General features: G+C 28.8%; 1 protein-coding gene across 1 annotated transcript in view; it reads right to left on the bottom strand.

The window, feature by feature from the left end:
- The window catches only part of LOC147801111 (coatomer subunit gamma-1-like), a 66408-nt gene that overhangs the window by 8644 nt on the left and 35072 nt on the right, over positions 1-22692 (bottom strand). Inside the window, exons 7-9 of the mRNA XM_087155852.1 lie at positions 21746-21805; positions 14495-16528; positions 13347-13406 (exon numbers count right to left, since the gene is read on the bottom strand). The gene's annotated coding sequence lies outside the window, so the exon portion shown is untranslated. The remainder of the gene's footprint in view (positions 1-13346; positions 13407-14494; positions 16529-21745; positions 21806-22692) is intronic.

The raw sequence follows: 22692 nt of genomic DNA, 5'->3' as shown, positions 1-22692 counted from the left end.
ACTACAACCAAATGCAAAAGTAGGAATTGTAACTGGATATGCAGTCAATACTAAAGGTTATAGAATTTACTTGCCTAAAGACAGGAAAACTATAGAAACTATACATGTAAAAATTGATGAAAGTAAAAACGGAGTTAAAACACTATTTGGTAAACCTAGTAATGAAAACTTTTTATTTATAAATCTGAATTCAGACATCAATTTTGATGATAACAATGAAAATGAAATAGATAAGGTTCATGCTAAATCTAAAGATTTAAAATTAAAACCTTTAAAAATAACAGAATGGACTAGAGTTGAGAGACCGCGTAATAAAAGTAGCAGAATAGATGTTTACTATTACCCTCTAGGCGATAAAACTAGATTGAGATCAAACAACCAAGCTAAAGAATATTGCGATAAAAACCAAATTGAGTATGATCATTCTAAATTTAATTTTAAAGCTTTAAGTAAAACTCAAAATTTAACTTCTTCTCATAGTGACACTGATAGCGAAAGTGAATATTCGCCATCTAATTCTTTTGTAGATAATCAAATAAGTGATATATTTGAGGGTGAGGTATATAATGTAGAAATACCGAAAAACTTTTCTGATGCACAAAAACTACCAGAAAGAAATCAGTGGAATAAGGCAATGGAAAAAGAGTTAAATATTATGAACGAAAGAAAGGTATGGGAAATAGTTGATAAACCTCCCAATGCTAAAGTAATAGGAAATAGGTGGGTTTATGCAGTAAAAAGAGATGAAAACAATAAAGTTAAACAATATAAAGCTAGACTTGTAGCACAAGGTTTTAGACAACAGCATGGTGTTGACTTTCTTGATGTATTTTCACCAGTTGTGAATTTTTCTGTTATTAGATTACTATTTATTATTCTTGTGTCTATGTTATGTTGGAGGTATGCACAGCTAGATGTGAAAGCAGCATATTTGTATGGAAATCTTAGTGAGGTAATTTATATGAAGCAACCTCCAGGTTTTGAAATCGAAGGTGAAATGAATAAAGTATGTTTACTTAAAAAGTCGATATATGGACTTAAACAATCAGGTAGAGAATGGAATTCTGAGTTAGATACTATATTAAAATCGATTGGTTTCGAAAAATTCAAATGTTGTAATTGTGTGTATAAAATGAATAACATTATTTTATTAGTATACGTTGATGACATGGTGTTATTTTGTAAGACTAAAACTATTTTAGATGAAACTATTAAATTGATTAAGAGTAAACTTGATATTCAAAATTTAGGAAAAGTCAAATATTTGTTAGGTGTTAACTTTGAGAACAAAAACGGTAATTTGTATTTACATCAAAAAACTTATATTGAAAAATTATATAAACGATTTAATGAATTACCTAAAACTCATGTTACGTTACCAATTAAAGTAGGTTTTAAATTGCCAAATAAAGTAAATGAAATTGTTGAAAATAAAATAATGAAGAAATTTCCTTATCGTACATTGATAGGATGCTTATCTTTTATAGCAAATCGTAGCAGACCAGATATTTCATATGCTGTGAACGTTATGTCACAATTCTCGAATTGCTATAATTACCAACATTGGACTGTAGTTGTAGATTTAATGAATTATGTAATAAATACTAAAGAACATAAACTTTGTTTATCAAATCTTAATAATTCTTCTTTGATAGCTTATTCAGATGCAAATTGGGGTTGTCATTTAACAAACAGATTTTCTACATCAGGTTATTTGACATGCTTAGGAGGTATTCCTTTTAGTTGGAAATGTAGCAAACAAAAATGTATTGCATTAAGTAGCATGGAATCAGAATTTATAGCTTTAACAGATACGGTTAAAGAACTTTTATGGTTTACAAACATATGTAATGAGTTAAACATAATATCAAAAATTGAAAAACCTGTTTTGTATTGTGACAATCAATCTGCAATTTATTATTGTAAAAATAATGTTGAAAATTTAAAGACGAAGCATATTGATATTAGATTTCATTTCGTGAGAAATTTGCTTAATGAGGGAAAATTCGAAATTAAGTATATTAAAAGTAAAAGTAATTTGACTGATTTTTTGACTAAGGTTTTAACTAAGACTGAATTAAATAAAATTAAAGGAACTTATTTTGAAATGTTCGATGGGGCCGCATGTCAGACTATGGATTTCAATGAACAAGGTTCGAGTAAGAGTCAGAGATCACGAGTTCGAAAAACCTCTGAAAGAGGGAGTTCGAACATTTAAAAATAGTTTAAAGACAGAATTTGCATAGTATTAATTTTGAGTGTGTAAGTACCCTCATTATGCAACTGTTATTTTGTATATATATAACAAATCAAGATTGGATTTGGGAGTTTTGTTTCGTTTAATTTTCATGACTGTATGTTATTGAATTCGTTACCTCATGTTATGGAGAAGATTGTTTTCCTTTATGATGTTTAAGTTAAGTTATGATTTTACTTGCTTAATAAAATTTATGATTATTTAAAAGATGACTTTTTCATTATGCTTGCTGGGCATTTTCCACAACGCACTAAACTCTGCCAGCAGTTTCTTTATGCGCCACATTTACTCGTTTCTACGTTTATTTAATACTAAATTTACTCCTTATTATAATTTACGTTTTTTTTCTTTATGTTATACTTTTGTTTCCTTTTCTTATATTTAATTTTACGCATTGCTTTTATTTATATCGCAATCCTTTACCGTACATTTTACGTTTTTATTTTTTTTTTTACGCTTCTCCTTTTCTAAAGCATTTTATTTTCGCGTTTACTTTCTTATGCATTACTTTTCCCGCTATATTTGTTTTTTTTTATTTAATTAACACAATACCTACTTTATATATATATAGATATTTTTCTTATGAGTTATTTTTTCGCCTGTCTTCACGCATTTATTTTTCTTGCGCATAAAAAGTTATGTTTAATTTTACATTTTATTGTATTTTGGACATAGCTTTTATACTATACTCGAACCGTTTTTTCTTCTTGTACATGGCTGACATTTTTATGCGCTGCTTTTATTTCTTCGTTTCTTTATGCGCCACATTTACTCGTTTCTACGTTTATTTAATACTAAATTTACTCCTTATTATAATTTACGTTTCCTTTTCTTATATTTAATTTTACGCATTGCTTTTATTTATATCGCAATCCTTTACCGTACATTTTACGTTTTTATTATTTTTTTTACGCTTCTCCTTTTCTAAAGCATTTTATTTTCGCGTTTACTTTCTTATGCATTACTTTTCCCGCTATATTTGTTTTTTTTTATTTAATTAACACAATACCTACTTTATATATATATAGATATTTTTTTTATGAGTTATTTTTAGGCTGTCTTCACGCATTTATTTTTCTTGCGCATAAAAAGTTATGTTTAATTTTACATTTTATTGTATTTTGGACATAGCTCTTATACTATACTCGAACCGTTTTTTCTTCTTGTACATAGCTGACATTTTTATGTGCTGCTTTTATTTCCTCGTTTTTTTTATGCGCCACATTTACTCGTTTCTACGTTTATTTAATACTAAATTTATTCCTTATTATAATTTACGTTTTTTTTCTTTATGTTATACTTTTGTTTCCTTTTCTTGTATTTAATTTTACGCATTGCTTTTATTTATATCGCTATCCTTCACCTTACATTTTACGTTTTTTTTCTTCTTACGCCCTATATTTACGCTTCTCCTTTTCTTAAGCGTTTTATTTTCACGTTTACTTTTTTATGCATTATTTTTCCCGCTATATTTGTTTTTTTTATTTAATTAACACAATACCTACTTTATATATATATATATATATATATATATATTTTATGAGTTATTTTTTCGCCGGTCTTTACGCATTTATTTTTCTTGCGCATAAAAAGTTATGTTTAATTTTACATTTTATCGTATTTTGGACATAGCTTTTATACTATACTCGAACCGTTTTTTCTTCTTGTACATGGCTGACATTTTTATGCGCTGCTATTATTTCTTCGTTTCTTTATGCGCCACATTTACTCGTTTCTACGTTTATTTAATACTAAATTTACTCCTTATTATAATTTACGTTTTTTTTTCTTTATGTTATACTTTTGTTTCCTTTTCTTATATTTAATTTTACGCATTGCTTTTATTTATATCGCTATCCTTTACCGTACATTTTACGTTTTTATTTTTCTTACGCCCTACATTTACGCTTCTCCTTTTCTTACGCGCTTTATTTTCACGTTTACTTTTTTATGCATTATTTTTCCCGCTATATTTGTTTTTTTTATTTAATTAACACAATACCTACTTTATATATATATATATATTTTTTTTTATGAGTTATTTTTTCGCCGGTCTTCACGCATTTATTTTTCTTGCGCATAAAAAGTTATGTTTAATTTTACATTTTATTGTATTTTGGACATAGCTTTTATACTATACTCGAACCGTTTTTTCTTCTTGTACATGGCTGACATTTTTATGCGCTGCTTTTATTTCTTCGTTTCTTTATGCGCCACATTTACTCGTTTCTACGTTTATTTAATACTAAATTTACTCCTTATTATAATTTACGTTTTTTTTTCTTTATGTTATACTTTTGTTTCCTTTTCTTATATTTAATTTTACGCATTGCTTTTATTTATATCGCAATCCTTTACCGTACATTTTACGCTTTTATTTTTTTTTTACGCTTCTCCTTTTCTAAAGCATTTTATTTTCGCGTTTACATTCTTATGCATTACTTTTCCCGCTATATTTGTTTTTTTTTTTATTTAATTAACACAATACCTACTTGATATATATATAGATATTTTTTTATGAGTTATTTTTTCGCCTGTCTTCACGCATTTATTTTTCTTGCGCATAAAAAGTTATGTTTAATTTTACATTTTATTGTATTTTGGACATAGCTCTTATACTATACTCGAACCGTTTTTTCTTCTTGTACATAGCTGACATTTTTATGCGCTGCTTTTATTTCCTCGTTTTTTTATGCGCCACATTTACTCGTTTCTACGTTTATTTAATACTAAATTTATTCCTTATTATAATTTACGTTTTTTTTTCTTTATGTTATACTTTTGTTTCCTTTTCTTATATTTAATTTTACGCAATGGTTTTATTTATATCGCTATCCTTTACCGTACATTTTACGTTTTTATTTTTCTTACGCCTTATATTTACGCTTCTCCTTCTCTTAAGCGTTTTATTTTCACGTTTACTTTTTTATGCATTATTTTTCCCGCTATATTTGTTTTTTTTATTTAATTAACACAATACCTACTTTATATATATATATATATATATATATATATTTTATGAGTTATTTTTTCGCCGGTCTTTACGCATTTATTTTTCTTGCGCATAAAAAGTTATGTTTAATTTTACATTTTATTGTATTTTGGACATAGCTTTTATACTATACTCGAACCGTTTTTTCTTCTTGTACATGGCTGACATTTTTATGCGCTGCTATTATTTCTTCGTTTCTTTATGCGCCACATTTACTCGTTTCTACGTTTATTTAATACTAAATTTACTCCTTATTATAATTTACGTTTTTTTTTTCTTTATGTTATACTTTTGTTTCCTTTTCTTATATTTAATTTTACGCATTGCTTTTATTTATATCGCTATCCTTTACCGTACATTTTACGTTTTTATTTTTCTTACGCCCTACATTTACGCTTCTCCTTTTCTTACGCGCTTTATTTTCACGTTTACTTTTTTATGCATTATTTTTCCCGCTATATTTGTTTTTTTTATTTAATTAACACAATACCTACTTTATATATATATATATTTTTTTTTTATGAGTTATTTTTTCGCCGGTCTTCACGCATTTATTTTTCTTGCGCATAAAAAGTTATGTTTAATTTTACATTTTATTGTATTTTGGACATAGCTTTTATACTATACTCGAACCGTTTTTTCTTCTTGTACATGGCTGACATTTTTATGCGCTGCTTTTATTTCTTCGTTTCTTTATGCGCCACATTTACTCGTTTCTACGTTTATTTAATACTAAATTTACTCCTTATTATAATTTACGTTTTTTTTTCTTTATGTTATACTTTTGTTTCCTTTTCTTATATTTAATTTTACGCATTGCTTTTATTTATATCGCAATCCTTTACCGTACATTTTACGCTTTTATTTTTTTTTTACGCTTCTCCTTTTCTAAAGCATTTTATTTTCGCGTTTACATTCTTATGCATTACTTTTCCCGCTATATTTGTTTTTTTTTTATTTAATTAACACAATACCTACTTGATATATATATAGATATTTTTTTATGAGTTATTTTTTCGCCTGTCTTCACGCATTTATTTTTCTTGCGCATAAAAAGTTATGTTTACAGTGCCGTAGCGAGCTTAACTCGCGCCCGGGGCACAATACCTTTTTAGCGCCCCCCCCCTCACTCGAAAACCATCTAATATTATAAGCAAAATATACTCGCAAAGTAATAAATAAATTAAATAAAATAAATAAAGTCATAGGCTCAAGCTAGGCATTAAATTTGAGACAAAAAATGTAGTTGAAAAAACAAGACTAGATTTTGAAATGTATATGATCATCTAGAATTAGTTCAAAAGATACCCATTATTTATTTTACATATTTATAAAGAAATATTTTAAAAATACGCAGTTTTAAAACAATAAAAAAGTAAATATTTATTATCTTTAAGGAGACACATATATTTAATAATATGATTATAATACATTAATAAAACTAATTACTATGTATAAATTTTCCGCTTTTGTTTAAGCAAATTTCCTTTTCATCAAAGTTGATCATTTCAAATTTTTTTCTTTCCACACTTAAAAATGCTAAGTCACTTAGGCGATCTTGTCCCATCGTTGATCATAGATATGTCAAAATTAATTTTAATTTGCTGAATGACCATTCGCAGTTAGCAATTGATACTGAGATAGTCAGGAGTATTTGAAGTGCCACTCTCAGGTTCGGAAAAACATCTTCTCCATACGGGATTATAAAAGTAAGAGATTGTAATGGAGTTTTAAGTTCTATTTCTTTTCTACTGAGGAGTAGCATTTTGCAGTCACATACTTCGATAAAGAGTTCTATTTCATTGAAATCTGTATTATAAAATTCCCCCAAATTTTTAAAAAAAATTTTCAAGGTCGTTATCAACATTATCCTTGTTTAATAAATTTTCAACCTCTAGTAGAAATCCAAATTTGAAATTAAGGTCACTTAATCGTGTAAATCCTGTATATATTTCTTGTTGGAGATGATCAAGAACGCTTTTCATAACGCGAGAAATTTCACTTTCTGCGGAAAGACTGACATCTCTAGCCAATTCTCCGGGCATTTTGCGGCGTCTTACACGTATTGTTGCATCAATATCCCATTTTTCACAAAGAGACTTCGCTTTTTCTATTGCCTCTTCACAGAGCTTGTCTCGAATTTCGGCTAGTTCAGTCGCTAATGATTCAAGATCATGGAACGCTTCTCTAAAATTCATTCTAGGATCTTGTAATCTGAGCTGCACACGATCATTCCTCCTTAAGATTTCATATCAGAAATGAACTGAAGTTATGAAACTAAAAGTTAGTATATTTCGCAACAGAATTGGAGCACCCCACCCTGCAAATATTTGGAGATAATATATGTAACCACACAGCGTAGATGCCATAAGGAAGTGCTGACAGACACAGGTCGAGTCAGCCCTGCCATTAGAAAAGACGTGTCATTTCTATTATTAATATATTATTACAGTTTGATTAGTGTTCCTTTTTATTTACGAATTAACATTTATTATATTTCACTGGCACTAAATTTAAAATATATTTTCCAGAAATAAATTATAATGAAAATAAAAATTATCCAACAATTTTGTTTTGTTGACCATTTGGCGCCCCTTTGTGAGTAGCGCCCGGGGCATGATGCCCCCCCTTGCTCCCCCTTCGCTACGCCACTGCATGTTTAATTTTACATTTTATTGTATTTTGGACATAGCTCTTATACTATACTCGAACCGTTTTTTCTTCTTGTACATAGCTGACATTTTTATGCGCTGCTTTTATTTCCTCGTTTTTTTATGCGCCACATTTACTCGTTTCTACGTTTATTTAATACTAAATTTATTCCTTATTATAATTTACGTTTTTTTTTCTTTATGTTATACTTTTGTTTCCTTTTCTTATATTTAATTTTACGCAATGGTTTTATTTATATCGCTATCCTTTACCGTACATTTTACGTTTTTATTTTTCTTACGCCTTATATTTACGCTTCTCCTTCTCTTAAGCGTTTTATTTTCACGTTTACTTTTTTATGCATTATTTTTTCCGCTATATTTGTTTTTTTTATTTAATTAACACAATACCTACTTTATATATATATATTTTTTTATGAGTTATTTTTTCGCCTGTCTTCACGCATTTATTTTTCTTGCGCATAAAAAGTTATGTTTAATTTTACATTTTATTGTATTTTGGACATAGCTCTTATACTATACTCGAACCGTTTTTTCTTCTTGTACATAGCTGACATTTTTATGTGCTGCTTTTATTTCCTCGTTTTTTTTATGCGCCACATTTACTCGTTTCTACGTTTATTTAATACTAAATTTATTCCTTATTATAATTTACGTTTTTTTTCTTTATGTTATACTTTTGTTTCCTTTTCTTGTATTTAATTTTACGCATTGCTTTTATTTATATCGCTATCCTTTACCGTACATTTTACGTTTTTTTTCTTCTTACGCCCTATATTTACGCTTCTCCTTTTCTTAAGCGTTTTATTTTCACGTTTACTTTTTTATGCATTATTTTTCCCGCTATATTTGTTTTTTTTATTTAATTAACACAATACCTACTTTATATACAGGGTGTCTATAAAAGAACTCCGGGGTTTTAAAAATTCATATCTCACTAACTATAAAAGATAGCAAAATTTAGTCGATTTCTCTGTAAAGAGTAGCTCAAAAAGTTTTACTCATACCAATTGGGAATGTTTGTATAAACTGTTGGCGGAGCTGCAGGGCGTTGACCTTGAAATGACTTCGCGAAATTTGAAATGATGGCGACTCCGCAACAAAAGGCTCAATGTGTTATTTGGCTCATAGAAACGAAGTCTTTAGTTACCGTACAAAGAAACTTTCGACGTAACTATGGTGTTAACCCGCCTTCTGACAAAACCATTCGTCAATGGTTCAGTGCATTTAAGGAAACAGGAAGTGTTTTGAAGCAAAAGTCGCCGGGTAGGTGATGTCTACTGTGATATGTTGGAGGAGTATCTTTTTCCTCAGTTAGATGACATTGAGGCGGAGAAGGGTTTAGTTTACTTTCAACAAGATGGGGCCCCGCCACACTTCAGTTTACGTGTGCGTGAGGTATTGGACGCTCGGCTCGGCAACAGGTGGATCGGAAGGGAGGGACCTATTCCATGGCCTCCAAGGATCTGACTCCGTTGGATTTTTTCTTCTGGGGGCATATCAAAAATCTTGTGTATGCAGAGAAAATTCGTGATGTTCAACATCTCAGGGAACGAATTGTGTGGCAACCGTCCCCCCAGACATGCTCGCCAGGACATGGGAAGAGGTAGAATACCGTTTAGACGTCTGTCGTGCCACTAACGGGGCTCATATAGAACTTTACTAAGTGTTAAAAAAAACTTGAAAATGTAAGCTTTTCAGTCATGTATAAAACATGTATGTATGTTTTTTATTTCATTAAAATATTTTGCCTCAAAACCCCGGAGTTCTTTTATAGACACCCTGTATATATATATATATATATTTTATGAGTTATTTTTTCGCCGGTCTTTACGCATTTATTTTTCTTGCGCATAAAAAGTTATGTTTAATTTTACATTTTATTGTATTTTGGACATAGCTTTTATACTATACTCGAACCGTTTTTTCTTCTTGTACATGACTGACATTTTTATGCGCTGCTTTTATTTCTTCGTTTCTTTATGCGCCACATTTACTCGTTTCTACGTTTATTTAATACTAAATTTACTCCTTATTATAATTTACGTTTTTTTTTCTTGATGTTATACTTTTGTTTCCTTTTCTTATATTTAATTTTACGCATTGCTTTTATTTATATCGCTATCCTTTACCGTACATTTTACGTTTTTATTTTTCTTACGCCCTATATTTACGCTTCTCCTTTTCTTAAGCGCTTTATTTTCACGTTTACTTTTTTATGCATTATTTTTCCCGCTATATTTGTTTTTTTTATTTAATTAACACAATACCTATTTTATATATATATATATATATATATTTTATGAGTTATTTTTTCGCCGGTCTTTACGCATTTATTTTTCTTGCGCATAAAAAGTTACGTTTAATTTTACATTTTATAGTATTTTGGACATAGCTTTTATACTATACTCGAACCGTTTTTTCTTCTTGTACATAGCTGACATTTTTATGCGCTGCTTTTATTTCCTCGTTTTTTTATGCGCCACATTTACTCGTTTCTACGTTTATTTAATACTAAATTTACTCCTTATTATAATTTACGTTTTTTTTTCTTTATGTTATACTTTTGTTTCCTTTTCTTATATTTAATTTTACGCATTGCTTTTATTTATATCGCATCCTTTACCGTACATTTTACGTTTTTATTTTTCTTACGCCCTATATTTACGCTTCTCCTTCTCTTAAGCGTTTTATTTTCACGTTTACTTTTTTATGCATTATTTTTCCCGCTATATTTGTTTTTTTTTTTATTTAATTAACACAATACCTACTTTATATATATATATATTTTTTTTATGAGTTATTTTTTCGCCTGTCTTCACGCATAAAAAGTTATGTTTAATTTTACATTTTATTGTATTTTGGACATAGCTTTTATACTATACTCGAACCGTTTTTCTTTTTGTACATGGCTGACATTTTTATGCGCTGCTTCTATTTCGTTCTTTTATGCGCCACATTTACTCGTTTCTACGTTTATTTAATAGTTTATTTAATAGTAAATTTACTCCTTATTATAATTTACGTTTTTTTTTCTTTATGTTATACTTTTGTTTCCTTTTCTTACCTTTAATTTTACGCATTGCTTTTATTTATATCGCTATCCTTTACCGTACATTTTACGTTTTCATTTTTTTTACGCCCTATATTTACGCTTCTCCTTTTCTTAAGCATTTTATTTTCGCGCTTAATTTTTTATGCATTATTTTTCCCGCTATATTTTTTTTTATTTAATTAACACAATACCTACTTTATATATATATATATATTTTTTTATGAGTTATTTTTTCGCCTGTCTTCACGCATTTATTTTTCTTGCGCATAAAAAGTTACGTTTAATTTTACATTTTATTGTATTTTGGACATAGCTTTTATACTTTACTCGAAGCGTTTTTTCGTCTTGTACATGGCTGACATTTTTATGCGCTGCTTTTGTTTCTTCGTTTTTTCATGCGCCACATTTACTCGTTTCTAAGTTTATTTAATACTAAATTTACTCCTTATTATAATTTACCTTTTTTTTTCTTCATGTAATACTTTCTTTCCCTTTTCTTATAATTAATTTTACGCACTGCTTTCATTTATATTGCTATCCTTTACCGTACATTTTACGTTTTTATTTTTTTTACTCCCTATATTTACGCTTCTCCTTTTCTTAAGCATTTTATTTCCACGTTTACTTCTTTATGCATTATTTTTCCCGCTATATTTGTCTTTTTTTTTTACTAAATTAACACAATATCTACTTTATATTTTTATGCATTATTTTTCCCGCTATTTTTTTTTTTTTTATTTAATTAACAGAATATCTGCCTTATTTTTCTTTTGAGTTATTTTTTCGCTTTCTTCACGCATTTATTTTTCTTTCGCATAAAAGGTTATGTTTAATTTTACCATTTATTGTATTTTGCGTGCTGCTTTTATATATTACTCAACTTACGTTAAGATTTTAAATGCTTTCAGCAGACAAATTGTTTTTATTTACTTATATCGTGATTTTTTTTTTCCACAAAGGGAGCCCATGTTTTCAAAAATCGCCTTAACACGTTTAGAAGGCCGCAAATATTTTCTGGACGAAACTACTGTTTTTTGTTTCAATTCTGAAGAATTTGCTGTCTTATTGTTGAAAATGTTTTAAGTTATTGTTGAAATGTTTAAGTGCAATTTCTTTTCAGTATACGAAGTTAATCACACCGGACAAAAAATTAGTCAATCTTAGTGAAATCATGAAATACGTCATTTTATAGCATGTAACACCAAACCAAATTGCGAGCCAAATTGCCAAGTAACCAAATTGCGAGGATGCTGATTTCGGCGTTTTACCTGTTGTTCCAACATGTCCCACAAATTTTCAATGGGATTGATCTCGGGTAGCTTTGCGTGCCATACGAGATGCATTTGAGTGTCTGAGTGTTCGTTCATAAAATCAGTCACATATTCTTCCAGCCCTATGAACTTTGCTGTTTTCATCTTGAAAAATAGGGATGTCGGCACACTCTTTTCATAAAGATGTTGACTGAAAGGCATCATCTGATTATCCAGAATACTCAAACAGGCTGGCTCGTGTTAGTGGCCTCCTTAGTGAGGGAGCCCCATCCATAATAAGAAAAACTCCCCCAAAACATGACAGACTCACCTTCTGCCTGAAACTGACCTTGTGCACAGTCAGGATGAAATGCTTCATCTGCTCTCTGTTGCACTCGATGACATGCGTCTTTTGAATAAAGGCAAAAACGTGATTCGTCATACCACAATTCATTCGGCCAGTCAGCAAGTGCCTTTGCGAACAATGGCCTCTTACAAGAGGTTCGACTCCAAATGTTCTACGCATGCAGCTCCCGTCGCAATATTTTCTCACACTGACAGTTTGGAATGGACCTTCATTTACTTACTGAAGCAATTCCTGTTGGGTTTGGAAGTGATTTTGATTGAGAAGTCAAGAAACACGTTTCTGATCCCTTTCATGCAGGATCTTTTTCGTGACCACATGTATTACACCACTGCTTGTAGACACATTAACAGTCAGAATTAAAAAACTAAAAAATTCAGTCACTTAATTCACCTTATGACCATGGGCATGGCCAAACACAATTGCTCCGTTTTGCCACTCTATTACATCCTTACACTTACCTATATTTACACATAATTTCACTTCAGAAAAAATATCTCGCTGATAGCTGCTTGACTTTGATTGCGTTGAAGCAGTGTGCAAGCAGTTGAGCACATTATTTGACCGCTGCGTCTTCTAACGAAACCTAAAGATTCATCGCGGTGATTGGCGCTTGGGTGACTAATTTTTTGTCCGGTGAGCTTATGTTTTCAACTTTCTTTTTATTGCATACTCTTTTTGTTTGCTTGAAAATTTATATCAATGCTGGATAGTATGAACGTGAAAATTATTAAGTTCTTCTCTTATATTGCTTACCTTTAAAAAGCTAAGATGTCAAGTCTTGGTTGAATTTGTCTTTCATGAAGTTTTCAAAAGCTGAAAAAATATCACATATTGATTATTATTACATAAACACTTATGCAATATTATGGGAATATTTTAATTGCTTTGTAAGGACATAAGATGGTGGGTTTGTGATTTACTAATTTTATCAGACAAGTTTATGAGCCATGCTTACGTCATTTAAATCACTATCTTCTAAATTTTTCCTAAAAAATATCAGTTGAAATAACTTCAAATTATAAAAAGAAGTTTGAAAAAAGAAAAAATTGGACAATAATTGCTGTTATGTGTTTCGGAAATTTAACATTAATTATGTGTTTCGGAATTTTAACAGAAAAACAGAAATAATGAATACTGTTTACAAACTTTTATAAAATGAATTGAAATATCTACTAATTGTATTTTTTTGAATAGTTAACTCGTTTTTTAGAATTCTAAAATTTGATTACTTCAAGAAAAGCTAAAATTAGAGCAAGATAGTGCTTTGTTTCGTTCTCACTTAAGCATAGGATGTGATTTGCTTATTTTCAGTGACACTAACAATGAAAAATATCAAGTCAAAAATTTTTATGGAAAAAAGTTAATATTGTAATAATTTCTTTCTATATTTCCCCCCTTGATAATTTGTAAGTTTTTTTTGCACTATTTCTTAACCTTACCATTTGAAAAAGGTGTCAAACATACAAAGGAAAGTACATTTCAGCTTAATATTTTCTGGAACAACGTTATCTTGAAAAGAATTAGAAATTCCAATTTTTATCAACTCAATTATTCATTAAACTAAATAATACATTATCGTTTGTTTTCTCAGTTTGATCTTTATTAAAATATAAAAAACGAGAATGCTGCAGGTACTTTAAACTTTTATAAAACTCTTTGGAGTACGTATTTTTTTCGGAACTAAGTAAGATTTATTTTTGAACTAGAGCAGATTTTATCAGAACAGAATAATACAGACAATCATCTCGGATTTTCACTCATGCAAGAATGGTCAAAAGTAAACTATTTTACTGCGCCTAAGGTTGCGAAAAATTGGTTTAAAAAGTATAAAGTTTAATTTATTGTCTGCAGGTTTCAAAAGCAGTTAAAAAAATGAAACCGAACGAAAATTCTATACTTACAGCAAAAGTTTTAGAGTCTTCAAATGTGATTCGATTCGATAGATCGGCATCTAAATATGTACAGCAACTCGATTATCCATGTTTAAATCATCCAAACCGGTCCTAATGACTCGGACTACTGAGCAAAATGATCCTATAAAAACTAAAACATGTTGTATTAAAATCACCTTGCCATAAAGTGTTAAAAATTATTCATTTCGTAGAAGATGGGAAGCAAACTTCGAAATATTAAACTATTTAAAAATTAAGTGCAAGAAGCATGCAAAAACGAATGATGGAAGGAAAACTGAAAAACAATACGAAGAAAATGGAAATAATAAATTAGGAAATGTAAGTCAAACTAAATGCAAACATTAAAAAACCCACCATAAACCAATAAAAGAAACACAAAGAAAAGACGAAAAATAAACAGCTATGGACAATTGAAAGAGAAATATAATGAAAAGACGAAAAAGAAATCAGCGTGAAGAAAAAAAAAAAAGAAATAAACAATAAAAATACGGAAAAAACAATGTAAAACGAGGGGGAAAAAATGCAAAAATGGAAAACAATGAAAAACCTAAAACTAACAATGAAAAAGGGAACACAATAAAAAGAAAAAAACAAACAAACAATGAACAACCGAAAAACGAGCACAATTAAAAGACGAAAAATTAAGCACCATGAATAAAGTGAAAATAATATACCATAAGCAAACAGAAAAGAAACATATTGAAAGAGAAAAAAAAAAAAAGCGGAAAACACCAAGAACTGTGAACAAAAAAAGGCACTGTGAACAAACACATTGCGAATAAACACAAATACATTGAAAATATTAAACCGAGATATCATGAACAAAAGCAACAACAACAAAAAAAATGGATAACAAACAACGAAAAAATGAAAGAAAAAAACTCCCCAACTGAAAACCGGAAAATACCATGAATAAACTGAAAACACAATGAAAAGACGAAAAACAAAGCACCGTGAACAAACGAAAAGCCAAATACAATTAAAAGGTCAATAGAAAACCCCTCCACGAGAAATGGAAGACGAACAAGATGAAATACCAACAACAAATGGAAAATAAACATAATAAAAAAATTAAAACAAAAACAATGGAAGCACTGAAAATGAACACTAAGAAAAGGAGATAAACAAAACACCAGGAATAAATGGAAGACAAACACGAAATCGAGATGAAAAGAAAAACACCAATGACCTTCGGAAAACCAATGATAAAGTGAAAAATAGACACCAAAACCAAACTCACCGAAACGAACTAAAATATGGCTAAATGGAAGGAAATGAATTTAAGAGAAACTCAAAAAGAAAAAAAAACCCGGATAAATGAATAAGTGAAAAATCGAACTCTAAAAAGCAGAATACTACTATCATAAAAAGATGAGGAACAACTAGAATGGAAAAAGGAAACAAAAATAAATTTCACGGGAACGTATTAAAACATGGAAAAATGTATTAAAGAAATATAGCAGTGATAAAAATTTTACAGAAAAGGCGTTAAAGATTAATCTAAACGCATAATTCAAGTGGCTGTAACAAAAATTGATGAATTCGAGTCAAAAATTTACAGGAACGTAAATTACCGTTAAAATACACAGATGAACGAATAATTAAATAGACGAAAACTATAAAAAATTAAATAGACGAATCCACAAAAAAAAGGGGGGACAATGCAACAATAAACGCGAGAAAGGATAAACGTTTGAACAAAAATGTTAAAAACCGGAGAAAAAAACTCGACTAAACTTGGTCTATTGTTTTTAACAACGCAAAAACTATTTTACTTCTTTAGAATTACGAATTAATAGAATCGCATTAGGTACGTTACGTAACTTTAAAAAAAGGGAAAAAAGAAACCTATCTCATCAAACAGTAAAAGCTTACCTTATGTAAGGAAATACATACCTTCATGTGAATACGTAAAACAGTAAGTGGAACTGGCCTATCAAGTCGATCATAAAATCGAAATTAACACTTACCAATATTATTCTAATATTAAAATACTAGCAGATACACTTTTTTCTTTGGATCCTGAAAAACAACCCTTTTATATAATTGAAAGCTTTCAAATAAACTTAATATAACTCATTAAAACTTAGAGGAATTAATAAAACAATACACAATATATCAATAAAACTTTTACCTGAATAAAAGAATATAATTTAACTATTCTTGTGGTAAAGCTTATCTTTAAGCTTTACCAAGGACTGTTTACACCATTCCTTCAAAGTTTGCCTAATAATGCATAGTATATAAATTTGGTATCTATTTAGTACATTCATTTGGTATCTAATTTGTGTTACATTTGAGTGTTTACTTTTATTATGCGCAATTCTAACTTTTCCTATGAGTTACTTAAACAATTTTCTTTTCTTTCACGATACTTTTAATTTTGCGCATAATATTTCACGTCTAATTTTTCCTTATATGTTTAATTTTATCGTTTATTTTACGCGTTACTTTTCTTTATGCGTTATGTTACACATTTACTTTTATGCGTTACATTTACAATGTTAAACGTTACACTCATGCTTTTATATTTCTTATGTATTATTTTTATTTTTACGCTTTATGATATAATTCGCACTAAATTTAAGCGTTTACTTTTCTTTGCAATACTTTTTCGCCTTACTTTTTTTTAAGCAAAACATTTACACTTTTACTTTTTTGATACGTTGCATTTACACGTTGCTTTACTTCATTTTTCCCTTAATATTTTAATACACTTTCCTTAAATTTACTCGTTTATTTTTCTTACGTTTCATCTGCTTCATTTCTACTTATCCTATGCGTTACATCTAAGCATTTATTTTTATTATGCAGTACTTTTACGTTTTTTTTCTTCTCTTATGCGCTGCTTTCACTTTTATGCGTTTATCTACTCTATTTTTTACTCCATATTTAACGCTTTCCTTTACTCTCTATTTTACTCGCTCCTTTTTTTCTATGTGTTACTTTTCTTTACAATAACTTTAACGTGTTTACCTTTCTTGGGAGTTAATTTCACGCATTTTTGTATTTTACGCGTGTTTTTCTCATGCATCAATTAATTTTTACGCTTTACTTTTCTTTATGGGTTACTATAATTCTTTCATTTTTATCCGTTCTTTTTAAAGTTTATTGCAACGCCTTACTTTTCTCTTAAGACTTTACTTATGTGTATTTTTTGCAAGTTACTTTTCTTGTTGCGTTACTTTATTTTTCTGAGCATTACGTTTACTTTAATTCTGCTTTACTTTTACGCTTTTTTTTCTTAAATTTTCATTTAAGAAGTTGTCTTACCTTAGACGTTACTTTTAAATTTGCCCATTATTCAAATTTTCGCCTTACCTCTTTTATGCGTTTACATCTTTATGCGTTACGTTTCCTTTACGCGTTTGCTTTTCATATGCATAAATTTACTTCTAAGTGTTACTTTCACTCATTTATTTTTTCTGTGTTATTTTTAAGCTTTATTTTTCTTTTACGAGTTTACTCTAATGCATAACTTTTAAACGTCATTTTGCTCAGCGGGAAACTTTTCCTTTTCCCGTGCGTTACATTTTAAAGTCTATTTTTCTTGTGCATTATTTTTAATTTAGCACGATATATATTACAGTTTTATTTCACTTTATGCGTTAAAGTTTTTTGTAAATTTTATTTATTATTTTCCGAAGCGTCTTTCCTTTTTTCAATTTGCTTATATTACGCACTTTTTACTTTATATCTTCTACTTTTTCTTGTATGTCTTAATTTTTTATAAGTTTCTTTTACTTTTTTATGCGTTACATTTACGCGTTCTACGCTTCAATTTATCTCATTACATTTCTCATGCTTTACTTTGCATGCTATTCTATGCGTCATTTTTACATGGTTATTTTTTATACTTTACTTTTACACGTTTTTCTACTTCAGTCACTTAATATTTTAATACGCTTTATATTTAAGCCTCTACTTTCTGAAGCGTAACTTTAGTGTTTAATTAAGCGGTTTTAAATAAATTTTATTATGCATCTTTTTCTCTGATGTGTTTTTAATAATTTTCGCAAATTTTATGCTTTACAAAAAAGTAAAGCGTAAGGCTTACTTTATGTACTATATATATCATTTATAGATTTTTTAAAAAAATATTTTATGCTTTACTTTTTATAACGTGTTATTTTTTCGAGTTTTCCTGTCCACGCATTATTTTTTCCTCTTTTCTACGTATCTTTTATGCGTTCACATTTCCTCAGCTCTAAATTAACGCGTTTATTTTCTCTTGCGTTACTTTTGCGTGCATATCATTCTTATAACTTACTTTTTAGCGCGTTACTTTACGCATAGTTTTTAGGCATTTATTTTTCTTTGTAAAAATTTTAATTAAATTTTAAGCGTTATTTTTCTTTTTTAAATTTTCCGTGCTTCACTTTTCTTTAGCGGGCAATTTTATGGGTTAATTTTCCTTATACCTTCCTTTTACTTTTACGTGCTATACGCAATAGATTTTACGTGTTTCTTTTCATCATGTAATTTGTTTCACATTTATTTTTCTTATATGTTTATAACTTTTTATGCTTTACTCTTACTCTGTTATACTTCTTATACATTAAAACGTTTACTTTCCATTAAGCGTCATATTTACACATATCCTTTTCTTTTGCTTCTCTATCAGCACGGAATTTACTTATTGTTTGCCTGATTAAATGTTGTAAATGGTACTAAGAGCATTATTACTACTTGTTCAAAAGACAAACAATTTTTGTATGTTTAAGAAATTATTCACTAAATTCAATTTGATATATTTATTTCATAATACCTCGATGCGACTTGATTTGTGAAATTTGAAAATGAATCCCAAAAGTGCTATTCACCATTTTTCGTAAGACTTGTTAGTCGAAAGATGAATCGTTTCATAAACGTGTTTCATATATCAAGTATTCAACATGTGGTATTGAAATTACCTTCTTATAAAAATTCTACCTTAAATTATTCTCTCATATTTCAATATCTCTGACTCCTTTATTATTCCAATAACATCGACTCTCTACAATGAGGAAAAAAATGACCGATTCCTTCACATACTTATAAAAAATTTCCATGAAGCCAAACATTACAGGTTTAAGACAATTCAGTAACATTTTAATTTTAATTTATTTTAACTCATTCAGTTTACTTAATATTTTCTTCAATCTCTTTACTTATTACTGAACTTTTATATATGGTTTTATATTTTCATATGTTTCACATTACTCTTCAGACTTTACGCTAAATTTTGCACTTGACTTCATACTTTACATTATAGTTTATATTTCTCGTTTTACTTTACATTTTACACTTCACTTAATTTTACACTTCAATTTATATCTTAGGCTGTAAATTATACTTCACGTTTTATTTGACCTTCTGCTTTAGTTTACTTTTCTCTTTATATTTTACTCTTTACTTTAAACTTTATATTTTACACGTAATTTTAAACTTGGTTTAATCTTGGTCTTACATTAGTTTCAGTCAAAATTAGACTAGACTAGTCAAAACTTAGTCTTACATTATACTTTAATTTACACTATAATTTATACTCTATCGTTAGCTATACTTTCTACCTGACACGCATCTTACTTTACATTTAACTCTACACTTACATTTTAGTGTACACAATTTTCACATTATGCTTTCCGCTTTTTACTTTACGCGATACTTTACTAGCTGTTTTCTTTACTTTACATTTTATGATTTAATTTATATACCACATTTTGTTTTACTTAATACTTGTACTAAGCTGTACTTTTTACTATATTATATTTTTGTGTCTTCTTTACTTTACACTTTCCTTTTTATTATATTTCAAAAATATAATATACTTTCTACCTTACGCTTTGCTTTATAGTTCAATATTTACTTTATTTCATTTTTTACACATAGCTGTTTTTTTTTATATCTTCTGCTTTATATTATTCTCTATTTTATTTTATATTTAACACGTTTTTTTACACTTTTACTATATACTACACGCTTTACTTGAGTTTACACTTTATACGTTTTACGAGTTTCTTTATGTTTTACACATTACTTTACGATATACTTTCTACTATGCTTTACTTTTTTTTCTATATTTCCCTTTTTATTCTTTCAGATTTTTACCATCACCTTTTTACTTTAAGCTTTACTTTCATATTTTGCGCTTTCAGTTACTTACGCGTGACTCTTTTTTAAATTTATTTTTTGCTTCACTTTATATCTCACTCTTTACGTAACACTTTATCTTATACTTCATATATTACGCTTTAAATTTCCCTGATACTTCAAACTTTACTATTCTTTATTCTCTGTTACAATTGCTACTCAATGTATTAAGTATTACTTCATATTAAGCTTTCTTTTTACTTCATTAAATATTTTACACCTTATATTTTCGCTTTACTTTATGTTTTATGCATTTATTGTATGCAATTTTTATTTAGCGCTTAATATTAAATTTTATTCTTTATTTAATTGTACGCTTAGCTTCATACTTTGATTACGCATCATTTATTATTTAGACGATGTAGTAAGACATTTGCATCTGAAATTCATTGATCATTTTTCACGCAAAATTAACCCATATTCGAAGATACGACAAAATGACTTCTGCTTATTTATAAACAAGATTTTATCTTTATTTTTTTATCGCATTTTAGGACAGTTATGATAGTATTAAGTTCAATTAATTTTATTATTCGCTACATTGCAATTTTTTTAGAAACAGCTTTATTTTAATTGGAGAATGTACCATTTTTTATCGAGACATTTCAATAAAACTTAAATTATTTAATACTACAGGGGATGAATCACGAAATGGTTTTATTATCATTATTAGAAAACCTTATTCCCTATCACGACGCTAAAGTTACAATTGTTATTTATAATTCATTGATTAAAGTTTTTTTAACCTATTTTTCTTAAGTCTACGTCAAGATATTAAATGCTTTCAGCAGAAAAAATAATTATTTTAATCTGCTTATATCGTGGCTTTTTTCCGTTATGAAATTTCTTGTTTTTTTAAAAAATGGTTTTAACATAATTAGAAAGCCTCATACATTTTCTTGACTAAAAATACAGTTTTTTTATGTCGTTAATATATGTTGTCTTCTTTTCAGATATGTGGCAAGTCTTAAATGTAATTTCTTTTATGTATACGAAACTATGTTCGCTATTAATATATATCTTTATTGCGTATTCTTTTTATTTTTTTGAAAACTTATATAAATGCCGTTTAATAAGAACATGAAGATTATATTTTACATGACTTACTTTTAATAATCTAAGACATCGACTCTTAGATGGATTTGTATACCATATAGTGTCCAAAACCTGAAAAAACACGACACATTGGTTAAAATTATATAAATATTTATGCAACACTATAGAAACCTTTCTATTTTATATTTTATTTTATAACCGTCGTTGAACAGCCGATTCAATTTTTGGGTTTACGAATACAAATGTTCAATTCCATAGCCTCGTAATTTCGAACCCAATCCAGAAGACAAGGAAACTCCTGGATCAAGTATTGGGAGAAATTTGCCTTGTTGGAAGACTCTGATGGAACAAACCCCCATTTGCGTTATATGGAGAGGAAGAACACGAAAACCTCCCACGGTTAGCCAGACGGTAAGGGGAATCTAACCCACGATCTGTCTAACACTTAGGATATATCACGTCATCACAGTGGTCGGTGCAAGCGGGATGCGGAATTCGTATCGACCAGTCATCGCCGGGATCGAACCCCGGTTCATCTCACTGAAAGGCGTACGCTCTATCCCCTGACTCATCCCGGCTTCATAGGGATCTTTCAAACTTTATGATATAAGAGGGATGTAGATTTGTGATTTACTTTCTTTTTTGTGACAAGTAGCACGCGGGAAACGAGCAACGCCTACGTAAGGCATTTAAATCACATCATTTTTAAAAATTAAAAAAAATATAAAAAGTAGAACAATGATTGAGGGAAAATTACAATTAAAATTACATCACATTTAAAACAGAAGTTCAGTACGAATAAGGAAAAAGTTGGACTCAAATCACTTTTATGTTACCATTTATAACCATTTCAGGAAAATCAGGAAATATTTCTAAAGAATATTCTTCCCAAACTTTTATAAAATCAATTGAAATACCCTACCTAATGTTTTTAGCTAAAATTATATTACTTCAGGAAAACTCAAAGTTAGATCCAGGTGGTGTGTTGTTACTTTCTT

Source organism: Parasteatoda tepidariorum, chromosome 12, assembly GCF_982258835.1.
Source record: "Parasteatoda tepidariorum strain Cologne lab strain chromosome 12, Ptep-v5.0, whole genome shotgun sequence".
NCBI lineage: Eukaryota > Metazoa > Arthropoda > Arachnida > Araneae > Theridiidae > Parasteatoda > Parasteatoda tepidariorum.
The sequence above is the reverse complement of the archived record's forward strand: the minus strand, read 5'-3'. Positions and strand labels throughout refer to the sequence as shown.